Consider the following 12,418-nt stretch of genomic DNA (forward strand, 5'->3'; position numbering starts at 1 on the left):
TACCAAATGATCCAACAATTTTACTCCTGGGTTTACATCCAAAAGTGGAAAAAAAACTGAAAAACACTACTTCAAAAAGATACATGCACCCCAGTGCTCATAGTAGCAATATTTATAATAGTCAAGATATGGAAGCATCCATCAACAGATGAATGGATAAAGAAGATGTGGTATATATTTATACAGTGAAATATTACTCAACCATAAAAAAGAATGAAATTCTGTCATTTGCAACAATATGCATCAATCTAGAGATTATTATACTAAGTGAAGTCAGGCAGAGAAAGACAAAAACTCTGTTATCACTTGTATCAGGAGTCTAAAAAATAAAACAAATGATGAATATAATAAAACAGAAACAGAATCATAGATACAGAGAAGAAACTTGTGGTTACCAGTGGTGAGCAGGGAAAGCAGAGGGGCAAGAGAGGAATGGGGGATTAAGAGATACAAGCTACAATGTATCAAATAAGTCAGTTTCAAGGACATATTTTACAGCACTGGGAATATAGCCAATAGTTTAAAATAACTTTAAATGTAGTATAATCTATAAGAATATTAAATCACTATATTGTACACCTGAAAGTAATGCAACATTGTAAATCAACTATAAAAACAAAAAAAGAAAGAAGATTTAGTTTGGCTTATCAATTAAGGGGATTATGAAACATGGAATTACCCTAATAAGGGTATGCTTTCAAGCCACTTTACTTGAAAAATATAGTATTTTATGATTTCTGGCTGATGACTTTATTATACACAGGTCAAGGGTTTCATTTTAAAAATACTAATGTTTTCTGGCAACCTCACCTTCTCAAGGTCCAGGTTGTCATGTGTCATGTGTCATAACAGTTAAATCTCTGCTTCATTAGCTTCCTAATCTTACCTATGCCTGCTGCTCTTTATTGTCTAAGGCAATGAATGTCTGGGTCAATGTCCTACTATCTCACATACGCAAGACTTGCTTAACCCATCTAAATAGTTCTCCATCCTGGTCCCCCAGGGAGTAGTTCTAACTTGAACAACTTATCTATCACTTTGATTTTCTGATTAATAATTCAATGACTAGAGCTAAATTTTTTAAGCAATTAATGAAGTTTTGATGGTTCAGCCTTTATTCCTAACCAATGACAAAGTGAGAGTAATGAACATGTGAAATATTGAAGGTTTTGTGTGAGTGTTTGGAGGGTAGGATTTAAAATATCCAGTATAGGCAATCAGAAAATGAAAAACTACTGTTCTTGATTGTCAGAAAACTGGAAAAGACTACATCATATAAAAAATACATTTTTCCAAAATATTCAGTTAGCAAAAATTCACTGAGCTGTGTGAGATTCCAATTCTATGACATCCCTGGATATTTCCTGAATGTTTAATGTGGCTAATAATAAATTTATGCCATTCTAAGATTGCCAAAGAAAGATAGAAAGACTTTATTTCTTAGTTTTTGTTTGGTTTTATAACAACATTTTTTAATAACTTTAAATCATTTCACAGAACTTCAATCCCATTTTTAAGGAAAAGAAATAGCTGTTGACAGTGCTTTAGAAATTAGGATTAAGCTGCCAGTAACCTTGATGTCAGGCAGTGGAGCAAGCAATAAAATAATGACATGTGAGAAGATAGCCTTATCCTGAACAAGGTCAGACCCTGTCCTCCCCACCAGAATCCATTAAAAGAGTATTTCGCTTATTGATTTGTTTGTTTTCTTGTATAAAAATAAGAATGGGTCTCTTTCACTCTAAATCTGACTCAAAAATTACATACTTTTGGTCTGCTGATACTTTGCTTAACTCAATTAAGAAGAGCTATCTTGAGTTATCACTACTAATAAAAACTATTCAAGACATGGAATTGGCCCTGCTGATATTTCTGTTGTTTTGGCTCAACAGGAATTCTAGAAATAATTGTCTCATACCTGTTAACTGTCAATTATGGGTAATCATAAATTTTAATTTCTCTATATCTTCACTGAAAATATCCTGATAAATCTAGATTCAATTCATTTTTCGTCATCTGGAAATGTTATTTTCTATATTTTTCTATTAAAAATTGAAATTTTAATCGAAATTTCTAATAAATGAAATATTCCTTTCATTTTTATCAACAAGAGTTGCTTGCTGTCCCACATTGTTTTTCAAAATTTCGCTTATCTTTTGTACATAGTTTACTGGCTTTGTCTAAAGCACAGTGTTTTTTATTGTATTGAGAAGACTCCATTTGAGATCTAATTAAGTGAACAATATATTACTGTTGACTATCAGTACAATTAGTTGTATAGAGGACCCTAGAGCTTATTCATCTTGCTTAGCTGAATCTTTATGTCTATTGCTTGGGAACTCCCTATACAATAACAATTGATATCAAGTACCTGCAAGAATTCTAACTAAAATTGTGCTGATCAAATTCATATCCCCATATTTTCTTATCACATTCTTAAGATTATACATTTTATGTGTATTTTTCCTAAATACCTACTTAATATCCAAATTCTAACCAAAGTTTTAGAATTTAATATGGTTATCATCTCAAAATGGCCTTATTTTTATGGGACTTTTATTCCATTAATTGAAGGTAATGCTCTATATTGTTTCTTATGATGGTGTGTCAATCAACAATTATCTCAAAATTTTAAAATGCATCTAAAATGCTCTCCTAATCTACTTTTGTACTCTCTAGAAGTTGGCAAATATGGAGAATATCTAAGTCAGAAACTGTTCCAAGTCCAGTTTTCTCCAGCATAAATCTCTGTCCTCAATTTTCTGTTGCATTTTTGCCCAGAAGTCTTGAATTCTACTCTCAACTTTGCCAAAAAATAATCTAAGCCTTCCTTCTTTGGGCCTCAATTTTCTCATGGAAATGAGGAATTGAGTTAGACAACTTTAAGTTTCTTTCTAACTCTAAAATATAATTGTTGGTACAATAAACCACTGCTAAGTATTTTTAATCAAATTATAGTAACTGACACATTATCAAAAGTGAGTCGTTAAGTAGTATATCTAACAGCAAGGTCAATACCATGGACTCCTCCAGCTTCCATCTCTTGATAAGCATTGGAAAGTTTTGGAGTAGAAAGAAAGAGCACTTTAGGACTCGGAACAATTCAGTTTCCAGTAGTCAGCTGCTTTTCCCATACACCTCTCATTATGTAACAACCTATCTAACCCTCAAAGGGCTTCCTTGGTGGCTCAGACACTAAAGAATCTGCCTTTCAATGACCCTTAACTCAACAGTAATACTTTTCCAATGTTCATATCAACACTACATCTTGAGTAAACATTTTGAACCAGAATTTCCCTAAGCAGGAGTCCTGTGATAACTGAGTGTCATTACCTTGCCCTCTCTCCCCCAAAATATTCCTCACAATGAAATATAATTTGAACTAGTCATTCTTAACTTCATTACAGAGTAAAATTAAATTCAGACTCAGTTATGAAAATATATTCATGCAGTTACTCTACTGTTTTGCTCTCGGTTTCTCTTGAAGATTAAATAAACCAAAGACCAGGCGAAAAACATTACTGAATATTCTTTAAAAACCTTTATACAGAGATTGTCTTATATTGTTTAGGGTCCTCTGAAAAAGTATTCATGCTGATTCAGCATGGATGGGGATATATCCTTTCAGAATTCAGAATCAGGGAGAAGTTTATTTCTCCTAAAAAATTTATAAATTCAGTTTTTGTTACATAGCTATGATTTGTATTTTATAATCTTTTCCTCATAGCCAGTGCAGCCTAAAAGCTTAGATCTTAATTTAAACTTCAAACTTGGTACTTTTAGACTAGTGGTATTAAACAGATCTTATCTCAAAAGTTAAACAAAGAATAAACATTTCTGGGTCTACACCAAGAGCTTCTGAGTAAGTAGGTCCAGGATAAGGGCCTCAAGTCTGCCTATTTAATGAGTATCCAAAATAATTATGATGCAAATGGCTTACAGAATTCACATTGAGAAATATTAGCTCAGATAGTTTTAAATTGTCTCACTTCTTTTTGATACTTCAAATGTATCTATTTTATAGCTGTAGATTTATTATATAATTATTTTATTATAGATTATCTTAATTATCTTCTTGACTAAGCAGAATAAAAATAATAATTTGTCCATCTCTGCATAAATACAAGCATATATAGATGGTAATTAGTGAGAGTGAAGTTGCTCAGTCATGTCCAACTCTGTGATCCCATGGTCAGCCAGGTTCCTCCATCCATGGGATTTTCCAGGCAAGAATACTGGAGTGGGTGGCCATTTCCTTCTCCAGGGGATCTTCCCCACCCAGGGATCAAGCTGGGTCTCTGCACTGCAGGCAGACTCTTTACTGTCTGAGCCACCAGCGAAGCTCTGATGGTAATTAACTTGTAACCAATAGGAAAAGTATGGGCAAACATCTTTGTATCCTAAGCAAGATAGGTCTGCTTGAACAAAATCATAAAGGCAAAAAAAAAAAAAAGGAATGAATTTAATTGCATCCAAATTAAAGAAGTCTATTTGATGAAGGATACCAGACTCAAAATTAATAGACAATTGACAGAACGGGAGAATATATGTATTATTTCTGAAGCATCTAAAAATTATATGCTATTCAACTCAATACACATAAACATATTCTAAAATCTACCCAGAACCTATACAAATCAACAGACAAAAAAATAGCAATGCCAATGGAAAAATGGACAAAGAATATGAATAAGCAATGTAAAGAAAAAATATCAAAATTTAACAGCATTTAATGAGATGCATAGGTTCACTGGTTACCAGAAAAATGCAAATTAAAGCAAAAATAAGATACCCCCTTACCTTTAATAAACTGGCAAACATTAGGAAGCCAGGCACTGCCAAGAACTGGCAGGAATATGATAACTTAAGAATGCAGCTATTCTGAGAGCAATCTAGCCTGACAGCCCTTTTCTTCCCATAAGACTTTCCAAGTAGGAAATATACATCCATCATTACATTCACCAAACCACCTGGAACCCAAATTAAGTCATTGCTTTCTCTTTAAACCACTTCCCGTTTGACTTGAAGGAAGACAGAAACAGTGTGAGAGAGTGAGAATCACAGGACATCTATATCCCTCTGAGAAGCCCATCCTCAAAATCCAACACTTGACCCATTTGTACCCTCCATGTCAGGGAAGGGTTACTATGAGTCACACAATCATTATCATGCAGTCTTCTACCATCTCCTTTGAAATTCATGCATCAGGGACTCATACCTCTAGGAATGTGGCATCTGTGGAATCGGTGATTCAACCAAATTTACCATTTTATTAAATATTGCATATGCTTATGTAAGTCCAATTGAATGAGCAGATATAACTAAGTAAAAAGATTTGTGCTGATTGCTAACTCAGAAGAAAAAGAGATTCATGCTACCAGAGTGCATTAATTTTTGTATCACACCTGGCATCCTAATATTTTTAGAGTCCTTTCTAGTTCTAAAAGTACAAGATTCTAAGTAGACTAGACCCAGTTACCTAAAACCTACTCAAATGTGACCATCGAACTCAAGAGAAAGATAAAGAATGTTAATTTTTTTATCATTATAGTTACTCTTCTGACAGCATGGTTTAAAAATAATTATGCTTAAAATTTTGTTAACTGATTTTTAAATAAAACTTATGAATAACGCATACTAATTTCACTTATGGATTTATCCTTCAAATTGAGAGAAATGTTATATTTTGAGTTTTTATGTAAGACAGAACATTTTTCTCCAAAGAAATTAGATTCTTTTAATTTCAGAAAACTGGGTCAATTTCTGTGTCTTACCAGTATACCACTCGAGGCTGATAGAGCAGTGTCTCAAAGTGTGCGCAAGAACATAGGTCTCAGAATCACCTGAGTTATATTTAAAATATGCAAATTCCTAAGCCCCATCCCAGTTCTATGAAAACAAAATGTCTGGGGACAGAACTCAGATTTAGCATTTTAAAAGCTCAGCAATATTCTTAATGCTGGGTAGGATTGGGGGCGGGAGGAGAATGGGACGACAGAGGATGAGATGGTTGGATGGCATCACCGACTCGATGGACATGGGTTTGGGTAGACTCCGGGAGTTGGTGATGGACAGAGAGGCCTGGCGTGCTGCGATTCATGGGGTCGCAAAGAGTTGGACACGACTGAGCGACTGAACTGAACTGAATATTCTTAAGCAATAAACTCACAAGCTAATGTACTTAAGCACTGAAATTAAAATGGGAAAACCACTGTTTTGGAATCTGCATTTGTGAAAAATTTATCTTTTCAATATGCATTAAATAGGACCTCTTCCCTATATAACATTGCTTCTATAGGAAATCAGCTTGGCTTAATGATTAGGGTTATGCATTAGAACTCAACACATGTTTTATTTCCTCTGCAACCATTTCCCCCCTCTGAATGTTATCAGTAAATTATTTAAATTCACTGTGATAAATAGGATATACAGTAATTCCTTTTTCCTGACTCAGAGGCATAGTGCGAGGTTAATTAAATAACAGCTGCAAACTACTTTTGGCTCCATAGAAAAAAACATTGTATAAGACATTATATTATATATGTAGAATTTTTTTTCTCTCTGTGAAAATAGAGTTAATTGTTCTTGAGAACTCAGCCTGTGGTAGAGAAAACAGCCATGACATGGCTTTCACAAGTATTAAATTCACAAGAGCAAAATTTTGTGACAGTGGGTATCAGACCCAGTGTTTCTGTTCTTTGCACAAAGACCACTGCCATCTTGTGGAAAACAGTCATTGTCCTTACCTTGGGCTTCTATCTTACTTGTGTGACATGGTGACAAGACAATTTGGGCTTTCTGCTATCAAGCATTTGTGACACATATAGTCTTAGTCATCCTAAGTCCTGTTATCTGTGAAGCGCCATGTGAGATCACCCTGAAGGTCAGGTAGTGTTAATGGAAGAAAGAGCTTTATAAACAAGACATTTCCCTGGGGCTTTGAAACTATACCTATCCTTCAAATAGGGCTTGCCACATAAAGTTGCTTTTGTGTTCCATTACTGTTTGGAATTAGAGCTAAAGAAGAGAAAAAAAAAGTCATCACTAGTGATCATGAAATTCTATGATGATTGCTCTGAGAAAAATATGCCAGACCGTATATGTTGTTTGTATTCATTTGTCAAAAGAAGAAAAGGGATTGCTTACAGAAAATAAAGAACTAAGTTCATCAAACAGCCCTGAAGTCTACCAAGTTTGGTAAATAATTGTTATATTTTGACAAACATGATGAATTTTTAAATCCCATCCTACAAAAATAAGTTTTCATGGAAAGAAGATTCCTTTCTAATTTTTCTTGTGTTTGTTGAAAGGCTTAGAAGTATACCTAGAGAAAACACAGTCAAGTATCTTTTTTTTATTCCAGAGAAAACTCTGCCTTAAGAAGTAATACTACATGAAAAGAAAAAAAAAAAAAGGTCTTTCTGGTCAGAAATGCTGCTTTTTACTTCTATAAAGCAGGAATTCCTTAAGAAATACACATTTTTATTTGCATTTTTAAATTTATGTGGCTGAGTCAGCCTTAGGCAAAAAAATTAGTAGATGTAATTTGTCTTTTCCTACTTCAAAACTTTTACTCCACTCCCACTTCAAATGTCTTCCCTCAGCTAGGCATTTTCTCCTCTCTGGTCCTGAGGTCCTAACTTCTCCAGTCATCAGACAACTGAAATTTAAATAAATATACACTAAAATGTTAGAGGTGAACTAACTCACTCCACTGAGGAACAGGTACATCTTTGGAGAATTACGAATCACCACTTAATACAAAAGGTAGAATATAAAAACATAGATTTTAGGAAACTGGGCAGAGGAAAGAGTTTGGTGAAAAAAAAATTTTTTTCTAGAACCCAAGGTTTCATTATACGGGCAGCTATCTACTCAGCTTATTGATTTTTAAAAGGTAAACACTTGCACATGAATAAAATTCCAAGTCCTTTAAATAAAGTGGCATCTTCTTATGCTGGTCTCAAATCTTATCTCAGTAGAGTTATTTCATCCAAAAGAAATAACAGTCAGATGACCCAAAGTACCAAAGAATAATATATGAGTTTACTGAAATGTCTTGAAGAGGCTGCAAAAAGAGGGACGAGGAGTATGACACAAGATACAAAGAAATGTTTTCAATAATCTTTTCTGGATAGATTTTTCTCTTGACTCTCATGAATTGAAGCAATCAATCCACTAAATTTTCCATCTTTGTGTTTCCAAAAGCACCCCCAGCCTTCTGTTCCATAATTGACCTCCAAGTAAAGCATTTTCTGACATGAGCAGAATTCTTTATGCTGCATTTCTACCTACAGTCCTAATTTGGTATATCAGAAGCCCAAGAACTTGGCCATGACCACAAAAATTCTGCTTAAAGAATAGAGAGGGGCTCAAAGACTACGAGCATGTATCCTGCAATAATTTTTCTCCTTTAGCTAAGAGTAATATTACATTTACCAAAAAGAAGAAGAGTCTCTGTTTCAGTACCATTTTGTCCCAATCAGGGCTGGTTCATATTCAGCCATCTGAAGGGTCCCAAGTATACAAATAACTGGTACCAGGAAGACACTATGCTCAGATCTAGGTACATGGTGATTTAATCAATCATTAGGAGCACCGTTTCCCATACAGTTGGCCTGGCCAACTCCCACTCACTCTTGGAGCTTTCTGTTAACTCACACAGTGAAGTGGGTTCTCTGGCAGAGATTGCTGGTTACCCTCTCCTAAGGCCATGAATTGCTTGTTTCTAAAGCAATAAATGGTATGGACCTAGCAGAAGCAGAAGATATTAAGAAGAGGTAGCAATAATACACAGAAGAACTGTACAAAAAAGATCTTCATGACCCAGATAATCACGATGGTGTGATCACTCACCTAGAGCCAGACATCCTGGAATGTGAAGTCAAGTGGGCCTTAGAAAGCATCACTACGAACAAAGCTAGTGGAGGTGATGGAATTCCAGGTGAGGTATTTCAAATCCTCAAAGGTGATGCTGTGAAAGTGCTGCACTCGATATGCCAGCAAATTTGGAAAACTCAGCAGTGGCCACAGGACTAGAAAAGGTCAGTTTTCATTCCAATCCCAAAGAAAGGCAATGCCAAAGAATGTTCAAACTACCACACAACTGCACTCATCTCACATGCTAGTAAAGTAATGCTCAACATTCTCCAAGCCAGGCTTCAGCAATACGTGAACCGTGAACTTCCAGATGTTCAAGCTGGCTTTAGAAAAGGCAGAGGAACCAGAGATCAAATTGCCAACATCTGCTGGATCATTGAAAAAGCAAGAGAGTTCCAGAAAAACATCTATTTCTGCTTTATTGACTATGCCAAAGCCTTTGACTGTGTGGATCACAATAAACTGTGGAAAATTCTGAAAGAGATGGGAATACCAGACCATCTGACCTGTCTCTTGAGAAACCTGTATGCAGGTCAGGAAGCAACAGTTAGAACTGGACATGGAACAACAGACTGGTTCCAAATAGGAAAAGGAGTATGTCAAGGCTGTATATTGTCACCCTGCTTATTTAACTTATATGCAAAGTACATCATGAGAAACGCTGGGCTGGAAGAAACACAAGCTGGAATCAAGATTGCCGGGAGAAATATCAATAACCTCAGATATGCAGATGACACCACCCTTATGGCAGAAAGTGAGGAAGAACTAAAGAGCCTCTTGATGAAAGTGAAAGAGGAGAGTGAAAAAGTTGGCTTAAAGCTCTACGTTCAGAAAACTAAGATCATGGCATCTGGTCCCATCACTTCATGGGAAATAGATAGGGAAACAGTGGAAACAGTGTCAAAATTTATTTTTTCTGGCTCCAAAATCACTGCTGATGGTGATTGCAGCCATGAAATTAAAAGACACTTACTCCATGGAAGGAAGATTATGGCCAACCTAGATAGCATATTTAAAAGCAGAGACATTACTTTGCCAACAAAAGTCCATCTAGTCAAGGCTATGGCTTTTCCAGTGGTCATGTATGGATGTGAGAGTTGGACGGTGAAGAAAGCAGCGCCGAAGAATTGACGCTTTTGAACTGTGGTGTTGGAGAAGACTCTTGAGAGTCCCTTGGACTGCAAGGAGATCCAATCAATCCATCCTAAAGGAGATCAATCCTGTGTGTTCATTGGAAGGACTGATGTTGTGAAACTCCAATACTTTGGCCACCTCATGCGAAGAGTTGACTCATTGGAAAAGACCCTAATGCTGGGAAGGATTGGGGGCAGGAGGAGAAGGGGACGACAGAGGATGAGATGGCTGGATGACATCACTGACTCGTTGGACATGGGTTTGGGTACACTCCGGGAGTTGGTGATGGACAAGGAGGCCTGCATGCTGCAATTCATGGGGTCGCAAAGAGTCGGACACAACTGAGCAACTGAACTGAACTGAAAGCAATAAAACTCTCAGTTTTCAGTTGAAGTCATGGCCACCCCCAAGAAAGAATACATTTCCACTTTTGACTTCCCTTTAAGTTAAATATGAGCATACAATTGATTTCTGGCTAGTGATAGGTGAGCTGAAAGAATATGTTCATCATCTGAGCTGTGCCCTTAAGAGAATTCTCAGTGACTTCAACTCCTCCTCTTTCCCTTTCCTGATGGCCAGAGTAAGGATGTGAGTGGAGACCATAGTGGACCATGTGGATGAAGCAACACATTGAAGATGGCAAAGCAACCAGATAGAAGGAATCTAGAGCTTTGATATTATAGACCCACTGTACCAGCCCAGCAATTCTGTTCCCAGAATGTCATATATGAGAAAAATTATTTCATTCATTTTGGGTCTCAGTATACAAACTCAGGAGCCATTTGTGATTTCCCGTAGCACCCTGTGGGGGCTTCTCTTGAGACACTTACTTCTCTGCTTTAAATAATTGTGATTTACTTACCACAGATAACCCTTGGGCAGGCAGGATATTTTGCTAATACCTGTATCCCAGTGTCAGGTACATTGTATGTTTACAATAACTATTTGCTGGCTGGGTAAATGGATGGATGGATGAATAAATGAATGAAATAGACAACTGATAATGTGATCAGCTTGAATTCACTCAGATTCAGTTATTTTTGCCTGATAATTTAGTGGACTTTTCCAACTTGGGATTTGGGGCATAAATTAAAATTGTAACAGAAAGGAAATAATACACTTTGAGAGAAAGAAAATATATATAAAGGGTAAAATATGCGGGAATTTTCTAAAATGATCCATGTAGGCATGTACATAATTAATGAAAACACATTCCTCAAGTGGATTCTCTTTTAATCAACAGTCTCTCTTCACACAAAGTCCTAGTACTAGTACTAGTTCTGTTTTTATCTTTTTTTACTTTTATCAAAAACAAAGACATCACTTTGCTGACAAAGGTCCATACAGTCAAAGCTATCATCTTTCCAGTAGTCATGTATGGATATGAGAGTTGAACCATAAAGAAGGCTGAGAGCTAAAGAATTGATGCTTTTGAATTATGGTGTTGGAGAAGACCCTTGAGAGTCCCTTGGACTCCAAGGAAATCAAATCAGTCAATCCTAAAGGAAATCTACCCTGAATATTCATTGGAAGGACTGATGCTAACGCTCAAGCTCAAATACTTTGGTCACCTGATGCAAACAGCTGACTCATTGGAAAAGACCCTGATGCTGGTAAAGATTGAAGGCAAAAGAAGAGAGAGGCAGAGGATGAGATGGCTGGATTCCATCACCGACTCAATGGACACGAACTTGGGCAAACTCTGGGAGATAGTGGGGGACAGGGCAGCCTGGCATACTGCAGTCCATAGGGCTGCAAAGAGTTAGATACAAGTTAGCAACTGAACAACTTTTATCCAGGTGGTCTTCTACTGAGAGAGGTGAAAACTCTAAATAAAACAAGCTGTAAATTTTCTTGGATTCTATCTGTACTTACATAAATACAGTTTCTAGTGAACAAAGCCTCAACTGTTGCTAATACTACCTTGTTATCATTCATCTGTCTCCATATTCATGCATTATTCTGCACTGCTGTATGAGAGAAACTTTCTAACCAGTCACAAAAACACAAACTCTGCATTTATATGTTATAATTTGTACTTGGTACAGAGTATCCAACCGGGCTGAGAGGACTGTTTGACCCATTCTTTACTCCCTCTAGGTCTCTTCAGTTGCTCTCTGCAGACACTTCTACAGATTGCACTTTATTTTTATTTTTATTTATTTTTTAATAAATTTATTTATTTTAGTTGGGGGCTAATTACTTTACAATATTGTGGTAGTTTTTGCCATACATTGACATGAATCAGCCATGGGTTTACATGTGTTCTCCTTCCTGGACCCCCCACCCACCTCCCTCCCCATCCCATCCCTCTGGGTCATCCCATTGCCCCGGCCCTGAGCCTTTGTCTCATGCATCGAACATGGAATGGTGTTCTGTTTCACATATGATAATATACATGTTT

The 12,418-nt window shown here is 36.4% G+C and overlaps 1 long non-coding RNA gene across 2 annotated transcripts in view; it reads right to left on the minus strand.

Annotated features, from left to right (window-relative positions):
* The window catches only part of LOC145541865 (uncharacterized), a 542,540-nt gene that overhangs the window by 460,011 nt on the left and 70,111 nt on the right, over window positions 1-12,418 (minus strand). The gene's annotated exons all lie outside the window — the stretch shown is intronic.

Source organism: Giraffa tippelskirchi, chromosome 3 (assembly GCF_054371585.1).
Source record: "Giraffa tippelskirchi isolate mGirTip1 chromosome 3, T2T-mGirTip1v1.2.pri, whole genome shotgun sequence".
Classification (NCBI taxonomy): domain Eukaryota; kingdom Metazoa; phylum Chordata; class Mammalia; order Artiodactyla; family Giraffidae; genus Giraffa; species Giraffa tippelskirchi.